At 39.0% G+C, this 20,580-nt stretch overlaps 1 protein-coding gene across 1 annotated transcript in view; it reads right to left on the reverse strand.

Moving 5' to 3' along the window:
* The window catches only part of LOC119918431 (junction plakoglobin-like), a 178,412-nt gene extending 162,260 nt beyond the window's left edge, over window positions 1–16,152 (reverse strand). The window contains exon 1 of the mRNA XM_038739180.1: window positions 15,901–16,152. The gene's annotated coding sequence lies outside the window, so the exon portion shown is untranslated. The remainder of the gene's footprint in view (window positions 1–15,900) is intronic.
* Between the last annotated feature and the right edge of the window lie 4,428 nt (window positions 16,153–20,580).

A 20,580-nucleotide genomic window follows, 5' to 3' on the forward strand; every position in this document is an offset into this window, starting at 1 on the left:
GCATTGCATACAGTGCACCTACCGTTGGACTATATGTGGGGCTTGGGTAATGCACACTAGAGTGTGATCACATTTGTATTTGATTTTATGGTGTTAAATCATCTAATGTTATATCTGTATTTTATTTCCTTAATTTGAAGATGATTTTATGTGCTGTAAAATGAGTGAAATGGCTTAAAAGTCTGAATGGGCAGTGTGCTGTAGCAGCCTCCTGGCAGTAGGTGGTAGTGTGAGACTGGTTAACCCTCAGGGACCATGATCAAGAGCGCATGCTCCACTGTTTTCCTTCAATAACTGCGGAGATTTGAGCGAGGAAACACCACGTCTCTCAGTCTAACCATTTTTCCGGTATTTCAGGACACATAACACTTGCAGATTTTAATAGTGACAAAGGAGGGTCTGGAGCACAAATTAAGCCGAGGATCTAACAAAATGATTTCTGAAAATAATACCAATAATTTACTATTTAGGGGTGCTGAGATAAAATGTAGGATGGAGCACCCTATAAAGAGTCTAAAAAGGCCCATGGTTGCATAATAGGTCATTTCATTTGCGACCAGAAATGGTCTCTTTTTCATTCAGGCTTTACAGTGGGCCACAGCACAGAGACCTCCCCCCTTAAAGAGTTCAATGATCTTCTTTTAGCAGCTGACTCTGCCCACTCATCTCTTAATACTTCCAGATCCCACCATTGCATTTGATACCATATATCATTCAATTTTAAATGAGTGGTTTTATCTCTGAAATAGCACACAATCTCTGTTTTGTTTCTTTTGTTTTGTGTAGTTCCTCAGGGTGCAGTGTTTGGTCCCCTGCTTTTCTCCAAGTTCAGATATGGCAGTCGAATAATTTCCTTCAGCAGAATACAAACAAATCCAAAGTCATCATCATAGGCCCAAACACACAACACATCATCAATAATAATAATAATAATAATCTTAATTTCAATTGTTCAGTCTTGCTTTACACAGTTATGCATAATCTCACAGATCCTGTCCATCATCCATCCATCCATCCAGCCATCCATCGTCAACCACTTATCCTGCGTACAGGGTCGCGGGCTTGTGCATCATGTCTACCAAAAATATGGAAACTGTCATTCATGCATTCATCACATCCTGTTTAGACTACTGTAACTCAGTCTACTCATGCTTAAAGGGGAACTATTGTGCTTTTCCTTAATTTCTGTCAGATGTATATAATGTTACAATGTTGGATGGTAATACTAAATATGCCCAAAATTACAAATATTGAGGTTAAAGGATGTAAGAGTAATCCTTGTGAGAAAAAGGCTCTGGCTTTAGACTGATTTTTTCAGTTTCACCAAAGTAAGTGAATAAAGTTATAAAAGTATTGTTTTTTTTTTTACAGTAAACAGTGAGACCACGAGCAGATATGCCAGGGCAGCTCCCAGAAACACTCCGTTCTTTCTTCTTGTCTGGATTTTGTGGTCTGATAAACAGTACTGGCCTCTTTAAGAACAGTTCTTGTTTTATTTTATTACTGTGAATTAGGGGTAGGGGAAAAAATCAATACAGCATACTATCGTGATATTTGCCATGGCAATACTGTATCGATACACGGATGCCAAGTATCGATATTTTATTATATAAATTGCAGATGGGAGTTTTAACTTTTTGGTACTAGAATAATAAAATCTATTGCTTTTTTAGTCCACTAGAAAACTTAACAGGACCATATAGAGAGAGAGAGGACTGAAAAAGTGATATGAACAAACATAGAAATGTATCTTTAGATAAAGAGATGTTGACAAAGTTTGACTTTAGGGACCTAATTGGCAGTTGGAAAAAGGTAATAAATTGCAATATATATAAATATATCTCAATATATTTAAAATCGCAATAAAATTGAATTGCAACATAAATATCGTGATATTATCGTATCGTGGGGCCTCTGGTGATTCGCACCCCTACTGTGAATCATGCAAAGCTACTCTAGTGTAATCCCAGAATAAAAACAGCTGCCAGACTCCTCACTAATTCTAACAAAAGTGTGCATAGCTTCATTACACTGGCTACCGGTGCATTTTAGAATCTATTTTAAAAATCACTTTTAAGGCCCGGATGGGACTGGCCCCTGAGCGTATCATTGAATAAAAATGTAGCAGTAGCAGTAAGATTGCAATATGGCAGTGGTAGTGGTGGAAGTGGTAACCATGTCAGTGTCAGTGTTAGTATTTAGCAGTGTTGATGGGGGAGGTGGTAGTACAGTACAAGGTTGTAGCAATGGTCATCGTAGCAAGTGTAGCAGAACCGCAGCTGTAGCAGTAGTGGCAGCAGCAGTTGCAGTACCAGTTATATTGTCACAGTGCAGTATTGCAATAAGGTAGTAGCAGAAATGTGTTAGTGGTAGTAGTAGTTACAACAGTGGTAGTAGAGGCAGTAGAAGCAATCAGAGCAGCAGAAGAGCAGCAGAAGTAGGTATAGTACTAGTGGTCGTGGTAGTAGTTCAGTAATAGTAGTATTACGCCAATGCTGTTTTAGTATCCAGCAGTAGCACAATGTGTGTATACAAGGTGTTTTTTCGCTATAGAACTGTTACTGTAAAGTGAGGCTGAAAACTGTCACAGTGGTCACAACGGCAGGCTTTGAGATATGTATGAGAATACACCCAGAAAATGTTTGTATCTTCATACCCATTCCCTAAAAGAGAGAAGAGAACGCAAACCTTATACAACCAAATCCAAATCTGTTTTGTAACCTCTGATGTTTCTGAAAGGTTTGCTGCAAACAGCCCCATAGCTGCAGCATCACCAGTGCGGAAAATGTACTGTTCTTCACCTGTCATACTGGCTGCGTGTGTGTGTTTGTGTGTGTAGAACCGCTCCCTGTCCCTCGACAATCGCTCCCCAAGGCAGTTACTGCAAACAGGAAATAAATAAATAAGAAAGTGTTCTTAGACAGCTTGTCTGGATGAATAATAGTTATGTTAGACAACTTAATAGGAATATGCTAGTGGTCGAGTATCTTGTGTTGCTACAAAGAGACCTTCTGTATACACTTCCCTCATGAAAGGAGAGCTACATCTAATGCACAAATATAGCAAGGGACTCTATGTGGGAACAAATCTATTGTACAGTGTTTGGACAACAAGGTCAACCATTCACCAGAAGTCCACTCAGTCTACACAGAGCTCTGTGCTGGGGGAAGAGCAGGCAAACTTTTAATGATCAACAGATGTCAAAGGTCATTTTAATATGTGTGATTTGTTGCACTGACAACTGCTAAGGCAAATATAGAAGAGAATGTGTTTCCAGAGCATATGGTAAACAGATATTTACTTATATAGCACTTTCTAGTCTTCTGACAACTCAAAGAACTTCAAACTACATGTCACATTCACACTCTGATGGCACAGATATCGGAAACAATTTGGGGTTCAGTATCTTACTCGAGAAATGCTGACTGGAAGAGCCGGGGATCGAACCTCCAACCTTCTGAGTGGGTGCCCGCTCTACCTCCTGACCCTCTTAAATATACATATTGTTGGATGTACCTCTCTAACTTCAAGAAGCTCATGAAAACTCATCTCTTCCGAGAACACCTCTTTTAACACATCACTAACCCCTAACCTCTACACTTCCTGTGCTCTTCTTCTTCTATCCCCTTACAATTATCCTGCATTGATTGCACTTTTTGTTAACTCTTACTTCTTCCCCTAGGTATTTATCCCATTGATGCGATATATACTATTAACTCTTATTAGTATTTATTAGTGCTCTTACTAGTATCTATTGTCAGTTGTAGTTCTCGTGCTGTGTTTGATGCTTAGTTGATGCTTGTATGTTGTTTCTCAAATGTAAGTCGCTTTGGATAAAAGTGTCAAATGAGTAAATGTAAACGTTTATTTTGCATCCCGAACTTCAGTGAGTCAGTTTGAGATGTTAATCATATCTCATGAGACCGTGAGGTAATGATCAGCCAAGATGTATCCTGCAAAGAAGGTCATGGGAAGACAAACGGCAAAAAGTCTAAATTCACTCCAGGCAGAACAAACTACACTCACCTAAAGGATTATTAGGAACACCTGTTCAGTTTCTCATTAATGCAATTATCTAATCAACCAATCACATGGCAGTTGCTTCAATGCATTTAGGGGTGTGGTCCTGGTCAAGACAATCTCCTGAACTCCAAACTGAATGTCAGAATGGGAAAGATTGATTGATTTAAGCAATTTTGAGCGTGGCATGGTTGTTGGTGCCAGACGGGCCGGTCTGAGTATTTCACAATCTGCTCAGTTACTGGGATTTTCACGCACAACCATTTCTAGGGTTTACAAAGAATGATGTGAAAAGGGAAAAACATCCAGTATGCGGCAGTCCTGTGGGCGAAAATGCCTTGTTGATGCTAGAGGTCAGAGGAGAATGGGCCGACTGATTCAAGCTGATAGAAGAGCAACTTTGACTGAAATAACCACTCGTTACAACCGAGGTATGCAGCAAAGCATTTGTGAAGCCACAACACGCACAACCTTGAGGCGGATGGGCTACAACAGCAGAAGACCCCACCGGGTACCACTCATCTCCACTACAAATAGGAAAAAGAGGCTACAATTTGCAAGAGCTCACCAAAACAGTTGAAGAGAAAAATGTTGCCTGGTCTGATGAGTCTCGATTTCTGTTGAGACATTCAGATGGTAGAGTCAGAATTTGGCCTAAACAGAATGAGAACATGGATCCATCATGCCTTGTTACCACTGTGCAGGCTGGTGGTGGTGGTGTAATGGTGTGGGGGATGTTTTCTTGGCACACTTTAGGCCCCTTAGTGCCAATTGGGCATCGTTTCAATGCCACAGCATCCCTTTATGGCCACCATGTACCCATCCTCTGATGGCTACTTCCAGCAGGATAATGCACCATGTCACAAAGCTCCAATCATTTCAAATTGGTTTCTTGAACATGACAATGAGTTCACTGTACTAAAATGGCCCCCACAGTCACCAGATCTCAACCCAATAGAGCATCTTTGGGATGTGGTGGAACGGGAGCTTCGTGCCCTGGATGTGCATCCCACAAATCTCCATCAACTGCAAGATGCTATCCTATCAATATGGGCCAACATTTCTAAAGAATGCTTTCAGCACCTTGTTGAATCAATGCCACGTAGAATTAAGGCAGTTCTGAAGGCGAAAGGGGGTCAAACACAGTATTAGTATGGTGTTCCTAATAATCCTTTAGGTGAGTGTAAGTCAATGGCAAAAATGTTTCAAATAAGAGAGAGTTTCACATTGTACAATAACATTAACGTGATGATGACGGCATGCTGCAGTAGTGAAGTGTGATTTGTCTCCAACAAACAAAGACCTACGGTATTATAACTTACATAACTTACAATACATGATCTTATTGCAGAGGTGGGTAGTAACAAGTTATATTTACTTCATTAAATGTACTCATATAACTTTTCTGAGTTTTTTTCAGAGAAAAATCATTACTTTTACTTTGCTACATCACTACTTATTTATTTACGGGGTTGGAGGGTAACAGATTACGACATTACATAATCAGGATACAAAAAAAAGTAATTGCATTCTGTTACAGTACAGAAAAAAAGACGTAATCAAATTACAGGTACAGTTTGTAAAACAGGGATTACTCATAGGGATTACTTTAAGAAGTAAGTTCCCATGAAACGGAAAGCACAGTCTATTTGCGTCATTGATTTGTACGTTTCCTGTAAAAACGTGTCACGGGTAATGATTGGTGTTTACAGGAACCAGTATCGCTAAATGTGCTCCAATCCGTAATGCAGACTGTGTGTGGACTGTTTCCAGCTTCCAGTGAGTGGACACGGCAGTTGGACCACTGAACACATTCTCCAAGACCAATTAGATAATGGTAGCTCAGCAGTAGTTGATGAAGTTATATGTGCATCAGGAAACAGGAAATATTTTCTCCATAGTTGTAATATTTCTACATCAAATATGATCCAGTTTCAGCAAGATCAGTGAACAAAGTTGAGTTTTTGTAGTGAGTGGGTTAAGGTCAGGCCCCAGAAACACTATTCTTCAGCAGTGTCATAAAATTTAGATAGCAAAAATAGTAAACAAAATTAATCCAAGTGAGTTCAACATTTTAAAATTGTTTTAAAAGAAATGAGTCACTCTAAAATATCTTCAAGAATAATTTTTTTTATCATTGATGGGTCAGATACTACCTATTGGTGATGTAAAGTGCAAGGCATATCATATAAAACCATTTAAACATCGATTTTGATTTCATGGGAATGGGAGAATTTATTTGTATGTATTGTTTCTCAAATACACTGAGCAGACAACGCATCTTTATTATATTCATTATATTCTTTGTTTGCGTATTTAGTATTGAAGTAATCCAAAAGTAAGTAAAAGTAATCAGTTTACATTACTTTTATATTGTGGTACTTGGATTACGTTATTGATTACATTTTTTAAACAAGAAATTAGTAACTGTACCGGATTACATTTTTAATGTAATCCTCCCAACCCTATTTATTTATTCACCGCAGTCAAGCATCCACATGACTCTGTTAGCAGAATAATGGCTGAAGCTACAGCATAGTAGTGGTGTTGCTTTCAAACGGCACTAGCAGCTAATATTTAGGCTACAGATTAAGATTTTGTACACCGTGCAGCCAGGCTCGTCTCATCCCAGGCTGTCCAATACTGGCGCTCGGTCATTTGACGCCCTGTGATGAGACCGTTTGGGTTGTGAAGTCAGTTGGCTAAAACATGCTGACACTGAGCTGACAGACAGCAGTGTTTGTTGTGTTAATGCTAATATGTTTAATAATAAATAGCCTCAAACACTATATCATGCTTAAAAACTTCTCCTGCTTTCTGCCTTAATGTAAATATTCAAGCTAACAGTGTAGAGCAGTCTGCATTGAATTAGTCATGCTCATTGGTGTAGCGTGATGAAGACAGACCAGATTATACACACATAAAATACAAACTACTCTTATTTCATGTGGATGTGACAGATGTAATGTTTCCACCATAGATGATCTTCCTCAGGTGAACGTGAAGAAGTGAACACACCTGTTTTTAATAGGCAATAAATTATGAAACATCACAGCATTATCTCCTAATTTGATTTGTTTTTTGTTTGTTTTCAACAATCTTTACTTATTGGAGTTCTATATATAGATTATTGGAGTACTATAATATTAATGCAATATTTTGTAATCACACTTGATGGATACACACTGTTTCAGAAAGCAGGCTGAACAAACTCTGAGCTTATCCCTGAGCTCTTAGTTAATTGAGTATGAGATGAGAAAGTCCAAGTTTTCAATTCCAGAACAGCTGATCAGAATTAGTTCAATCAACTCAGAGTACGATGAACCAGATGGAAGCGTGTGTGTAGGGATGAAAAAAAGCATTAAAAAAGTACCATCATTAATGGAGCTCCGGTACTACGATTCACCATGGCAATGAGTAAATAAAGAGCAGAACCTCAATTTTAATCCAGTGTTGATAGAAATATGAATGCATGCCAACGTGCACCATGACATTTATCTTAAAAAAACAGGAGTGGAGGAAGGATCAATAACTTAAAAACATAAAATTTTATTCAGCTAGTCCGCTCTAGCTGAATAAAATTTTAATATAATATTTATATATAATATTTTTTCATTCATCAGACCTGAATTTCTTTAAAGGAAGGGTATGCAAGTTGTTTCTGAAACACTTTTTGTCATATTTGTTGAAACTGTCTTTATACACCATTACATATTAAAAAGTTAGGTGCTCTGAAAAAGAGAGTATAAAAATGGGCTGTCTGTAGTCCTCTCAGGGCTGCAGTAAACACAGCCAATCGTTCCATTCGGACTGAATGCAATGATTGGCTGGCTGACTGTCACTCTCCCTCGCTGCCATGGCTACCGGCCCTGCTGCTACAGGAGCTGCCCACATGCGCACACCCGGTCAGCTCTCTCAGATCTGACGAGCGAAGCGGTCAGACCGGAGGTAATGTCTGCGTGGCTTTTCAATGATGGTGACAACTGAGGGACCCCAAGGAGCTGAAAAGTTACGCCGTGGTGGCTTTATTTCTGCTGGACAGGTAATCTATCTTTTATCATTTTGATGGAATTTGTTACTTTCATCGTTAGCCAATGTAGCTAGCTACTTAGCATACAGCTAACTGTTGCTACGAGTGCAGGCTGGTGTAGGAGCCAGAGTAGAGACGATGAATTATATGTAACTGTAGCTGAGTTGGAAAACAGCAGCACAGCTGAGAGCTGTGTTTGCCGACGCTAACATTAGGTAAGACAATGTAGGTGTAGATGGCGCCGGTTTAGTTATTCACCAACTAGGTTTATTTTTATGCTGTTTATACCTAACGTTATCTTTACCTTGTATCTAATCTATTTTTGTGATTATTTTGTGTCTGCAAGCGTTGTTTGACTGTATGTTACTTGGGTTACTTGTTTTTGTAGTTATGAGAATGACATGTCAACATTAGTGTACATGAACAACCCTGGCTAAAGGTCCCCAAGTATCTGCGTTTCTGGTCTATAAGCTACTTATTATATAGTTTGACATATAGCTAAACCTACTGTGTGAAAATATTTTACTGTAATTGGTGTTGTTATGCCATTATTTATTTTACCAGAAGTAAAAATTACTGTATGTTTTATTTCTACTGTGCCCTCAGGTCACCTGCAGATTTGGAGTCTTTCATAGCCCCACTGTACTTCTCACCTGTATTCGCTGATCGGACCATGCTGGCTGGCCTGGATTACAACCACCGTGTCCACAGTCCAGCCAGGAAAAATGCTGATGACACAATTGAGTATGTTGCATTTTTATTACTCCTGTGCATTTTACTCAATAAGTGATGAGTCAAAAAAATTATACAGTATGAGGAATACAGATAGATGGTGCTGATTTATTGTTGTGAATGTCTTTTATGTGCTAATGCTAATTACTGTATAAGAGAACAATGTCAGGTATTGCAAATATTTCACTTAGCTGATACTCCTTTCTGTATTATCAGGTACAGCAAGGTGTACTACAAAAAAGTCCAGGAAGTGGAGCTTGTACTCATTGAAGGTGGAGAAGGACTACAGTTACATCGCAGACCTCCACAGTCCCATCCTCCTCCTTCGACGGTTGTCTACTACTGAGAAGCTGCCTAGAAGCAGAACCAGGAGAACCTGATGATTCCCGTCAACATGGGGTTCAGTCAGGTGTCCCTGCCCCAACTGTATTCCTAGATACAGCAAAATGTACAACAAAAAGTAATATGGTTGGTTTTGAAATATGGTAATCATGTCAGAGAGATGATTGTGATATATTATCTCCACAGCAGCGATACGATGCTACATGCAAAGTCTGAACTGTCTTCATAATCAGGCAACATACTTCTGGACTTGTCTTTCTTCCTGTATATACTTATTTTTAATTATGTTTAAAAAGTATCTGTTTGTGATATAGGTTGTAGTTTTAGCAGTATATAATAAACAAGTGTTATACCACATTTGGATGCCATTATTTAAGACATAAGACATAAATGTAGTTATTTGATTGTTTATGCTGCAAGTGTAAAGAAAAGGCATTTATCATTTTCAATGTTTTATTTAAAAAAGAATGAAAATATTCAGAACAGGGAAAATATACTTTGTATTTTCTCCACCCTCTGGGAATAAAACAATGTACAGGTATTCATCCACACAGTGGATGGAATTATTTGTGTAGCAGTTAGTGACATTACATATTACACCCTGCTAGGATTAAACCTCTGTATTGTCCTGGTGGATCAGGAGAACAGTTGGCTATCTTCCAGAAACTCCAACTCAGTATCACGACTCTGTGACCAAGTGCTCCACATTGCCACACTACAAACTGTCTGTATGATGCCTGATTGAACTGTCTGTTACTCTGTCCTGGGTCTGGAAGGTCAGCCATGTGTGGTGCATGGAAACACAGTAGTCTGGATGTTGTCCACAGTCCTCAGATTCTGGCCTGTAAAGAAGTATATAGTTGTTAGAACCCCAAATTGGAAAGATGTGTAATAGGACAGAACATTCATCAACATAATTATATATTTTTATTGAACAGAGGTTTGTTGTTCTCGAACAGGACTTCTGTGTCCACATTACACACCAGGTCAATGTACATAACACAGATGAGCCGATGGCTGAAGCAGCGCTGTAGTTAGTCGTGGTGTAACTTATGGATTACATTTTATAGAACTTTATTTTTCACATCAAAAGATCTTAGGGGGAAATACCAGAGAGACTTTGAGACAAGTACACTGGGAAATAATATACTAATATTAAAATATGTATACAAGTGCTGGTCATATAATTATTTATCAAAAAGTTGATTTATTTCAGTAATTCCATTCAAAAAGTGAAACTTGTATAATGTATACATTCATTCCACACAGACTGATATATTTCAAGTGTTCATTCCTTTTAATTTTGATGATTATAACTGACAACTAATGAAAACCCCAAAATCAGTATCTCAGAAAATTAGAATATTGTGAAAAGGTTCAATATTGAAGACACCTGGTGCCACACTCTAATCAGCTAATTAACTCAAAAGGCCTTTAAATGGTCTCTCAGTCTAGTTCTGTAGGCTACACAATCATGGGGAAGACTGCTGACTTAGCAGCTGTCCAAAAGACGACCATTGACCCCTTGCACAAGGAGGGCAAGACACAAAAGGTCATTGCTAAAGAGGCTGGCTGTTCACAGAGCTCTGTGTCCAAGCACATTAATAGAGAGGTGAAGGGAAGGAAAAGATGTGGTAGAAAAAAGTGTACAAGCAATAGGGATAACCGCACCCTGGAGAGGATTGTGAAACAAAACCCATTCAAAAATGTGGGGGAGATTCACAAAGAGTGTACTGCTGCTGGAGTCAGTGCTTCAAGAACCACCACGCACAGACGTATGCAAGACATGGGTTTCAGCTGTCGCATTCCTTGTGTCAAGCCACTCTTGAACAAGACACAGCGTCAGAAGCGTCTCGCCTGGGCTAAAGACAAAAAGGACTGGACTGCTGCTGAGTGGTCCAAAGTTATGTTCTCTGTTGAAAGTAAATTTTGCATTTCCTTTGGAAATCAAGGTCCCAGAGTCTGGAGGAAGAGAGGAGAGGCACAGAATCCACGTTGCTTGAAGTCCAGTGTAAAGTTTCCACAGTCAGTGATGGTTTGGGGTGCCATGTCATCTGCTGGTGTTGATCCACTGTGTTTTCTGAGGTCCAAGGTCAACTCAGCCGTCTACCAGGAAGTTTTAGAGCACTTCATGCTTCCTGCTGCTGACCAACTTTATGGAGATGCAGATTTCATTTTCCAACAGGACTGGGCACCTGCACACAGTGCCAAAGCTACCAGTACCTGGTTTAAGGACCATGGTATCCCTGTTCTTAATTGGCCAGCAAACTCGCCTGACCTTAACCCTATAGAAAATCTATGGGGTATTGTGAAGAGGAAGATGCGATACGCCAGACCCAACAATGCAGAAGAGCTGAAGGCCACTATCAGAGCAACCTGGGCTCTCATAACACCTGAGCAGTGCCACAGACTGATGGACTCCATGCCACGCCGCATTGCTGCAGTAATTCAGGCAAAAGGAGCCCCAACTAAGTATTGAGTGCTGTACATGCTCATACTTTTCATGTTCATACTTTTCAGTTGGCCAACATTTCTAAAAATCCTTTTTTTGTATTGGTCTTAAGCAATATTCTAATTTTCAGAGATACTGAATTTGGGATTTTCATTAGTTGTCAGTTTTAATCATCACAATTAAATGAAATAAACATTTGAAATATATCAGTCTGTGAGGAATGAATGAATATAATATCCAAGTTTCAATTTTTTAAATGGAATTACGGAAATAAATCAACTTTTTGATGATATTCTCATTATATGACCAGCACCTGTATATACACACCTGTTCATTTGCCGTTGTTGGAGTGTGAAGCTCGACGCAGGTCCAAGAAGATGTGCTTCTTAGCTTGCACCTCGTCCTCCCCGTCCTGCCTCTCCTTCCTCGGACCCTGGCAGCCCTGCCTCCTCTGCTTCGCCTTGACTCCGGTCCTGGCCCGATCTGTGCTTGGCTCTGGAATGCAGTCCTCATCAGAATCAGAATCATAATCAGCTTTATTGCCAGGTATGTGTACACATATGAGGAATTTGACTCAGGATTGTACATTGCTCACGATGTGCTTACTTATCGAATAATAAAATAATAATATAATAATAATAAAATAAAATCAGACACAAACTACAGAGTGGACAATACTAATATACACACTATGAACAAAACAATACAGACATATTGACAAATAGTGCAGTGATCAGAGTGCAAAGGATGCAGGAGTAAACGATTCTCATTATGTACATGTTGAAGGTGGATAGGATATACAGGTACACATACACATACATGCATACATGTACACATGTACACAGTGTGATGGAGCAAAGGATGCTGGAAAAAATAAATGCTGTCACCGTGGAATCTCTAAAATGCAAAACAACGTACATGTTATAAGTCTAACACGAAGTTCACGTTCATGTAGTGTAACTGATGGTAACGAGAAAATGTGTATCAGCCTGTTTTTAGCTTTGCCCAATGTTACCGCATCTGTTAGCACAGCTACCTGTTGCTAACAGTTAGCTAGACAGCTCGTTACTTAATCAAATTCAGTCTTTTTAAACCTATCCAATAATAACACGCTAGCTTGATAGTGAGTACTAACACTTCATAATGATAAAGTTAGATGTTTTCTTACCCCTGATGTGATCCGCTGCTCTCCACTCGTCACACTGTGCTCATCCTCCAGCGTTGTCGGCAATGCGTGTTTTGGGGGGCGTGGCTTTGGAAGGAGCACAGAAGGGAGGGGGTGGGAGTTTCTCTGTTGGATACTTTCAAAATCCAGCACTTTCTTGCTAGTTTCTCAAACTTACCTACCCTGCCTTTAATGAATGATAATGCACAATATCACATGAGTACTGTAGATAACTGTTGTTGTGAATTGGCGCTATATAAATAAAATTGAATTGAATAAAGTTCTGGAATTCTCCTATATTAGTTTTAGACGTTTATTTAACATTAATGAAGTCTTGCTCATTTCATATTGAATGAAATTAAGACCATAAGCAGCTATTATTGAAAAACTCACTTTTAAACTAGGCTACATTTATTTGTTTCAGCTACACCTTAGTCATCCTCACTCAGAAATATTCACATCATCTCCAACAAAGATTACTGTTCATTGATCAGTTTTAGACAGATTAGTTTAAACAGTGATTACTGCAGTAATGTAGCCCACGGTAAGTGATTCAGTGCAACTGTTGCCAACCTGACAGCTGCCTTAATGTCCACAGAGTCACAGTGTTCTAAAGAAGGACACTGTAGCCTATAGATTTTATTCTGAGCTGAGGATAAATCCACAATGTCCAAATATAACTCTTTGTCCATACATCGATGACAGATTGATCATAAAAGCAGTCATGTTCAAGATCATGTTATATAGTAGCCTATATAACTGGGATTTCGATGTTTCTAAAGACGTAAATGCGTTCAGATATGTACTTTGATATCGACAGTATGAATGAGGAAATGAAATGGTGTGTCAGACAGCCGCCTCAGGCTCAGCAGGAGGGGAGGAGTTAGAGAGAAACTGACGGTTGTCCAACTTATAAGTTAAGTTAAGTTGCCGGAGTTGCTGATCTAGGGTTATCCAATCTCGGTCTCTGAAACAGAAAACCCAGAGTTTCCCTCATCTCAGGCTTAACATACTCATAGCATAATTTCCACTAATCCCGCTTTCTGTAACAGGGCCCTGGTGTAAATGTGTCAGGTTATATAATCAGGAGATGATGACTTGTCATTTCATCACAAATAAATGTGTGTATGTACACTTCTTTACCTTTACCTGAGGAAGACCAACTGAAATAATTCTAGACTTGGGGAAAGACCCATTGTTTTACTCACTAAGTTACTCACTACTCAAGTCATTTTTTAGTAGATACTTTTGTACTCTTACTCATGTGGATGACCACTTTTACTTCTACTTTAGTACTTCTACTTTTACTTGAGTACATCTTTGGGCTACTCTACCCACCTCTGTCTTATTGGAAACTGAATTGTGTGGTGGCTGAGGACCTTTGCCCCATGATTCTTGTCTTATCTAATAAAGGCAACATTCCAATGCATAAGAACGAATAAATAAGGTAAACACTAAGATGAATTCCTACATCAGGACATGCAACTCAGCCTTCACATGTACATGTAACAGTATGCATAATGCAAAGGTGTTACAATAACATGAAATATAACAGTATGTAGGGAGAACTCGGTGTCCTCACAAACAGAACGAAATAATTGAGGATACATTCAAATCTTTCCAGCCTTATGCTGTCAGTCATCCATAAGATGAATTGGATCTGTAATGTGCCGCCGTTAAATTCACATCAGCAATGAATCTTTATCTCTTCAGCATTCTCAAACAGCCGGAAGGCTGGAGTTCCCTCAGAGGAAAAACTGGTTTCACCTGATGAAATGGTTAGAAAGGTGATAAATCTACACTCTCTCTCTCTCTTGCTCTCTCTCTTCCCATACACACACAAACACACACTGACAGAGCACGACCAGAACCTGCAGGCGGCCTGAAGTGAGTGGAGACTGGGGGATAAATAGGCGACAACTGCTGAGACTGTTTCTGATTGACTGAACAGCAATAAAGACAGATATGAAAGGTTTCTCATGTTACTGTGAGGGGGAGGACAAACTTCCCACTGGTCACTGTTGGTCATACAGGTGCACAGAGCGAGTAAGGAGCCATACTGTACACACACATATGTTGAACTGCACATACAGACACACGCAGAGTCAAACATTGAGCAAGAAGAGTGCGCCCACCCAATCACATTCACCGCTCACACTCACACACTCTTGGCTAGCTCTCTGGCTGCTACACCAGCGTGTCACAGCCAAGGAATGTGGAGTCAACAGCAGACACAAGGAGACAGTGTGACCGTGTGTGTGTGTGTGTGTGTGTGTGTGCATGAGGGAAAGGGAGACAGAGTTAAATACCGCTGGTGACAATTACGTCTCTCCTAAAGGGCTCTTTCTTTCTCACTACAGATGCATTTCACAGCTTCACCTTCAACATCTGTTAGGAATGAGAAGCTTCTGCTGTGTGCAGAAATGAGCACACACACACAAGCACAAAGGCAAAGACACAGAGGAGATGAAGAGATTTTTAGTAGGAATTGTATTTTACATGGAAATTCTTTTTTAAGTCAGTAAAGCTGACTGAAATGAACTGAGAGAAGGGAAAAGGGAGGGGGAAAGAGTTCATGTGTACATGTGTGTGTGTGTGTGAAGGGGGGAGTCATGCAGGGGCAGAATGCACCGAGATATGAGGCAAAATGGAAAGCCACACCAGAGGGACTTGTACCAACGCACAGTTTCCAACAGTCTCATTCCAATTACACACACACACACACACACACACACATAGAAAGAGGTCAAAGCCAGAGCATTGCAACATTACATTATCCATATCATCTCTGTAATACAGACATCATCATTGCTTCTCCAGCATACTGAAACCATCCTCTTATGGATGCAGTTAAAGGTGAGAGCCACATTATTTCACCCCATAGCTCACAGAGCTGCCTGTTTCTGTGGGATTCTAAGATGGAAAGGAAAAGCTGGAGCCCTCACCCTGAACACAAGCATCGGTCTGAAGTTTCAGGAGGACAGAGAAGATGCAGTTCACAGACTGTGTTTCCAATGGTGGTCGTGGTAGCCTACTGTATGATGACCACCGACTTGAGGTCACTCTTCACTCCGCCTCATTTACCACCACATCTCCAGTGACCGAGCTCGTTTTGCTGGTTACCATGCGTAAAAAGAGAGGTCAGCTGCTTTTGGTTACCTTGATAACTGGACAGCAGTCCGGAGCGGCTCCCTGTCGCAGCGGTGACGGCTTTAACTTTTCCTTCTCCCCTCTCTTTAAATCCACAGTGCGTGCAGTGCAGGTGCGGATCCGCTCCCGTGGTGTGCTCGCCTCGGTCGCGCCGTGTCTCCCGTTAAACGCGGTGTGCAGCAGGCAGCCAGCCGGGCGGAGTGAAGGGAGCAAACCGGCAGTGGCTCGGCTGCTACAGCGTCACTGCGAAGGAGAGGAAGATGAGAGGTCTCACTCTGATGGCGAGAGACGACGTGTTCACGTTTCCCAGTCTTACATGGTCGACGCTACCCTGTCGTGCACTGTGGTACAGCACCTGCTCAGCCGCAGATTCTCACTAAGAGAGGGGCATTATTGTTCTATACACATTTAATTATCACCTGAAGTGAATCTCTGCTTCTCAAATATCATAGTTGTTTACAGTGTTGACAGATTTGCATCTTCGTTTCAGATTTGATTAGAGGAAAGATATTTATATATGAGTTGCTCTGTTTCAGTTCTAGTATCTCTTAGAATTCTCTTTCACTGTATATCCAGTGCCAGTAGTGTGTCCTTCATGTAGTGAGGGTGAAGGTGAAGGTGTGAAGGTCAGAGTGTTGGTTGGACGTGTAACATGTCTAACTTCAATGCAGGAGATTGGAGTTTGGAAAAACCACAGTCTTTTCCTAAATATATACATATGAGCAGACTGATATTGTAGAAAGTGAACGTTTAAAAAACACATGGCACTGAATGAAAATAATGTAATCCAGGGCTTTGCTGAGTTATCCTGTATTGACGTTCTTGTCTGGTTATGTAGAGCTGGGCAATAAAACAATCATGATAATTGTGATGATATAATTTTCCCTCAATGACAATATAACAAATGTTCAATAAATATTTTATTAAATTTTGCACACAGACAAATTAGCACTTAATTTTTAGGTTAATATATAATTTATTTTGAAATCAACACAAGCATCTTTATTCAACACTCCTTTTCCATGCTCACAGGGACAGTTGTTATGGTAACAACACATTTTTTAATTAGGGTTATTGGTTGCATTTGAAGCAATAAGTTTTACATCCAATGAAAGTTAGGATGTTAACAAATCAGACAATGCAAAAGCAATTTATTGATATTCCCAAAGTTAGGGTCTTGACTGGTCTTGAAATAAAATCCAGAGTCCTCAATGTCCGAGACCGAGACAAATGCGGTCGAGTCCGAGATGAGACCAAGACCATCAAAAAGTGGTCTTAAGACCGGTCTGGAGTACTGCTATACAAAGAACCCAACAGATAATTAAATGTAGGCTATATTAAAATATCATATAAAATACTAATGAACTAATATACAGTTATTTATAAACACTTAGGCTGAACACATACACCCGGAACATTCTGCATTCTGCAAGGTATTTGAATTGGATTTGCATGATGGGAGAATGTATACCGCAGCAACAACATGATATTATTGTTTCATCTTCATGTAAAAAAGGCAAAGACAGTCCATCTTGACTGTGTTTGAGCAACAAGCATAACTGATGGAAACACAATGGACAATGGACTTTTGTTTGTTCTATTTACTTATGTGTTATACTGCATCTGGAGTAGGGAACTTTCCAAATCAAATGGAGACACTTTTGTGGTAAACAAGAAAGGACTAGTGCCACCATTGGAGGCCCTGAAAAAAAAGTCCGTTGAAATTACATAAAATAATATGTACATCGGTTGCACATATTATATTTATTTTAGTTGAAATTATTCAATTCAATTTAGTATACGGAATTCTTACATGTAAAACCAACATGATTTGATTATGTTCATTCAAAGTTATTTGTTAATGTTAAATTTATTAAATTATTCTGTAAAGACCCAACATCATTTGTTTGTGTTAATTTAACATTTCCCTTTAATGTTTAGTGTATTCAATTATCACTTATTAAAGCAACATGAGATTTTGATGTATATGCAGTGTTGTTCTGTTAAATTAACCTAACCTGCTGAAGTTAGTCTCATAAAGATTCTGCAAACTTTGTGTATAAATTCTACATGCTAAAAGTATTTCTGTACGTTGATTTCTTTTTAATCTTACCTACAGTTTTACTCTTGTAACATACATACACAGAAACATTTCTTTTGAAACTGTATTGTCAAAAAATAGAGTTACTGACAATACTTCAATCAGTTCAATGCAATGTATACTCAGATAAATGCATACATATACAAACCATTCTCACATTAGAACAAAGCACCTTTTCCCTTACATAGACACTTGGTAGACAAGTTATCAAGAGTGCATTGTAAACATTCTGCTACAACCTGAGGCAACACTGTCGGTCATTAAAACACCTTCTGAATGACATCAAACCAGTATCAATAGGGAATTATACAACAGCCAGATTAATGCAGAAATGTCTTGCAAAAGTATGCAAAAAAGTGCACAAAACATCAACTATATTTACAACCTCTTAACAACAACAAAAAAGACAAATGTAATGAAATCATTACACTCTGGTAAATGTAAATCCAGTGCTTGGAAAGTTATTGTGCTCCTTTAACTGCAAGGGTTCTGGAATTAAAGAGTAATAAAATTAAGGAGTAATTGCTTTCCCACCACTACTATATTTTCAGTTACGAATGTGCAAAAAAACAAAATCACATATAGGGGAAACTGTTGGGAGCACTGACAAAGCTGACAGAAAATGAAAGAGATACATTTTGTCACACATGACCCTGAGAGAAATAATCTGCTGAAACAAATACACTATACTTACAGTAAACAAATGCATACATAAAGGCAGCGCAAGTGAGTTGCATAAGGGTCAAAAGTCCATCCTAATAAAAAAAAGCAACGGTAGACAGTGTGTTGCTGTCCAGCTCCATCACAACTTTCTGGAGCACTTTAAAATAGTATTTAAGTTCAGGAGGGTAGTTGAGTTTCAAAGCATACATTAAGCGGAAAACATGGCAGCAGCTAAGGCAACGTTGTCCATATCATGCAGTACCACCTGGCCTTCCAAGACAATCCCATTGTCTTCTGGTCTATCAGTGGCATTCACCATGGTCTCATCAATGGCACCTTGGTTCAGGTCTTTGTCTTCTGCCTGCAGAATGTACAGTCACAAAAGAAGCAATATGAGAGGAAATCAAAAATTAAACACTTAAACCTTAAGCCTATTATGCACTGAAAATATCACACTGAGTATCTGCATTAACTGATAACTGATTCTTGAAATTGTGGCCTGGGCCTTTATTTACCTTAGCAGCAAAAGGGTACCAGGTCTTGTGTAAAGTGAACAGATTGCTATTATAAGTTTATGATAAAAAAATGTTTTGCTCCTGTTTGGAGTTTTTTTATAAAAATATATTAACAGTCTCCAGTTACTCAAGCCCTTGTTGTTTTTTTAATCACTTTTGCACAATGTAACTGTCTACATTAGCATTCATGAACTTTCACATGTGAACAGCTTGGCATTAGGAAATGTAGCCAGTACCAAAGCAATACTCGTACATTTGTTTTATAAAAAGTACACTGTATTTTATGTAACCACACGGAATCTGTCAGTGAATGTTTATGAATTTGACAGTGTCTGTTAAATGGAATATCAAGAGGGCAGCAACTAACAATTCTGTCTTTATTAGTTAATCTAATATTTTCTCAGACTTTGCTTGGGTATATTTGGTGACAAATGTAAACATTTTGCAGAGAAACACAGAGTTGTAATCTATTACTTTTAGGGCTGGACGATTCATCAAAAAGTAATTCCAACCGAATTTCAGATTATTCAGATAATTTCACTTTGAATTAAATTTAATGCCAACTTCACGGTCATATGTATGAAGGATATAATGGAAAATCAGTATGGGTTTTAGAAAATAATTATTTCCCATTAAGAGTTCCCACCCCTCTCCATGGCCTCACATAGTGCCTTAAGAAAGCTTTAATTCCAACAGAAAATGTTGTTAAAAATGATTTAACATTTAGGTCAGGAATAAGGATAAAGTAAGAATCGCTCTAATCAGAGTAAGCAAAGAGCAAAGAGCATGTGCACTGTCATAAAAAAGATAAGATACTGAGGACGTTAGAGGGATATCTATGTATTGTAAATAAGTGCTGATGTGATGAGCAGTTTACCATTCACTAAGCTAAATTAAGAAAGCACAGAACATTCACTTTACTGACTTTATCAAGTGCTGCTTTCTAATCAGTAAGCACAGAGCATGTGCACTGTCATAAAAAAACTGCAGTTACACTTTAGCATGGACTAGCCTAACAACCTTATAAGTTAAGAATGTGGTCAAAGTTAAGTCTGAATTTTTAACATTAACGTTACATTTCTAGAATGATGCTTAACGTTACTGATAAGTGTGAAAGAGCATGTTGAATTTCATTGTGCAGCAGTCTGCAGACCAAGACTACAATAAGCTAACTGTTACGCATTTTGTTCTTAATAGTCCTCTGCAGGTCAGTGACTGTACCTGTTACATGAATGTTCAAACTATAAAAGCACACACTGTGCACACATTGTGTGATTTATTAATACACTTAAAATAAAAGTCACCCTCATTAGCATAGCTAACGCTAACAAGTGGTAACATTAGCTAACCTTAACATTACCATTAACTTAACTGTTCATGTTGCTCGTTTTTGCTGGTCCTTAAAAACCT

Source organism: Micropterus salmoides, unplaced genomic scaffold (genome assembly GCF_014851395.1).
Source record: "Micropterus salmoides isolate LMB-PRFRI ecotype aquatic unplaced genomic scaffold, ASM1485139v1 Ms_hic_scaffold_10, whole genome shotgun sequence".
Classification (NCBI taxonomy): Eukaryota; Metazoa; Chordata; class Actinopteri; order Centrarchiformes; family Centrarchidae; genus Micropterus; species Micropterus salmoides.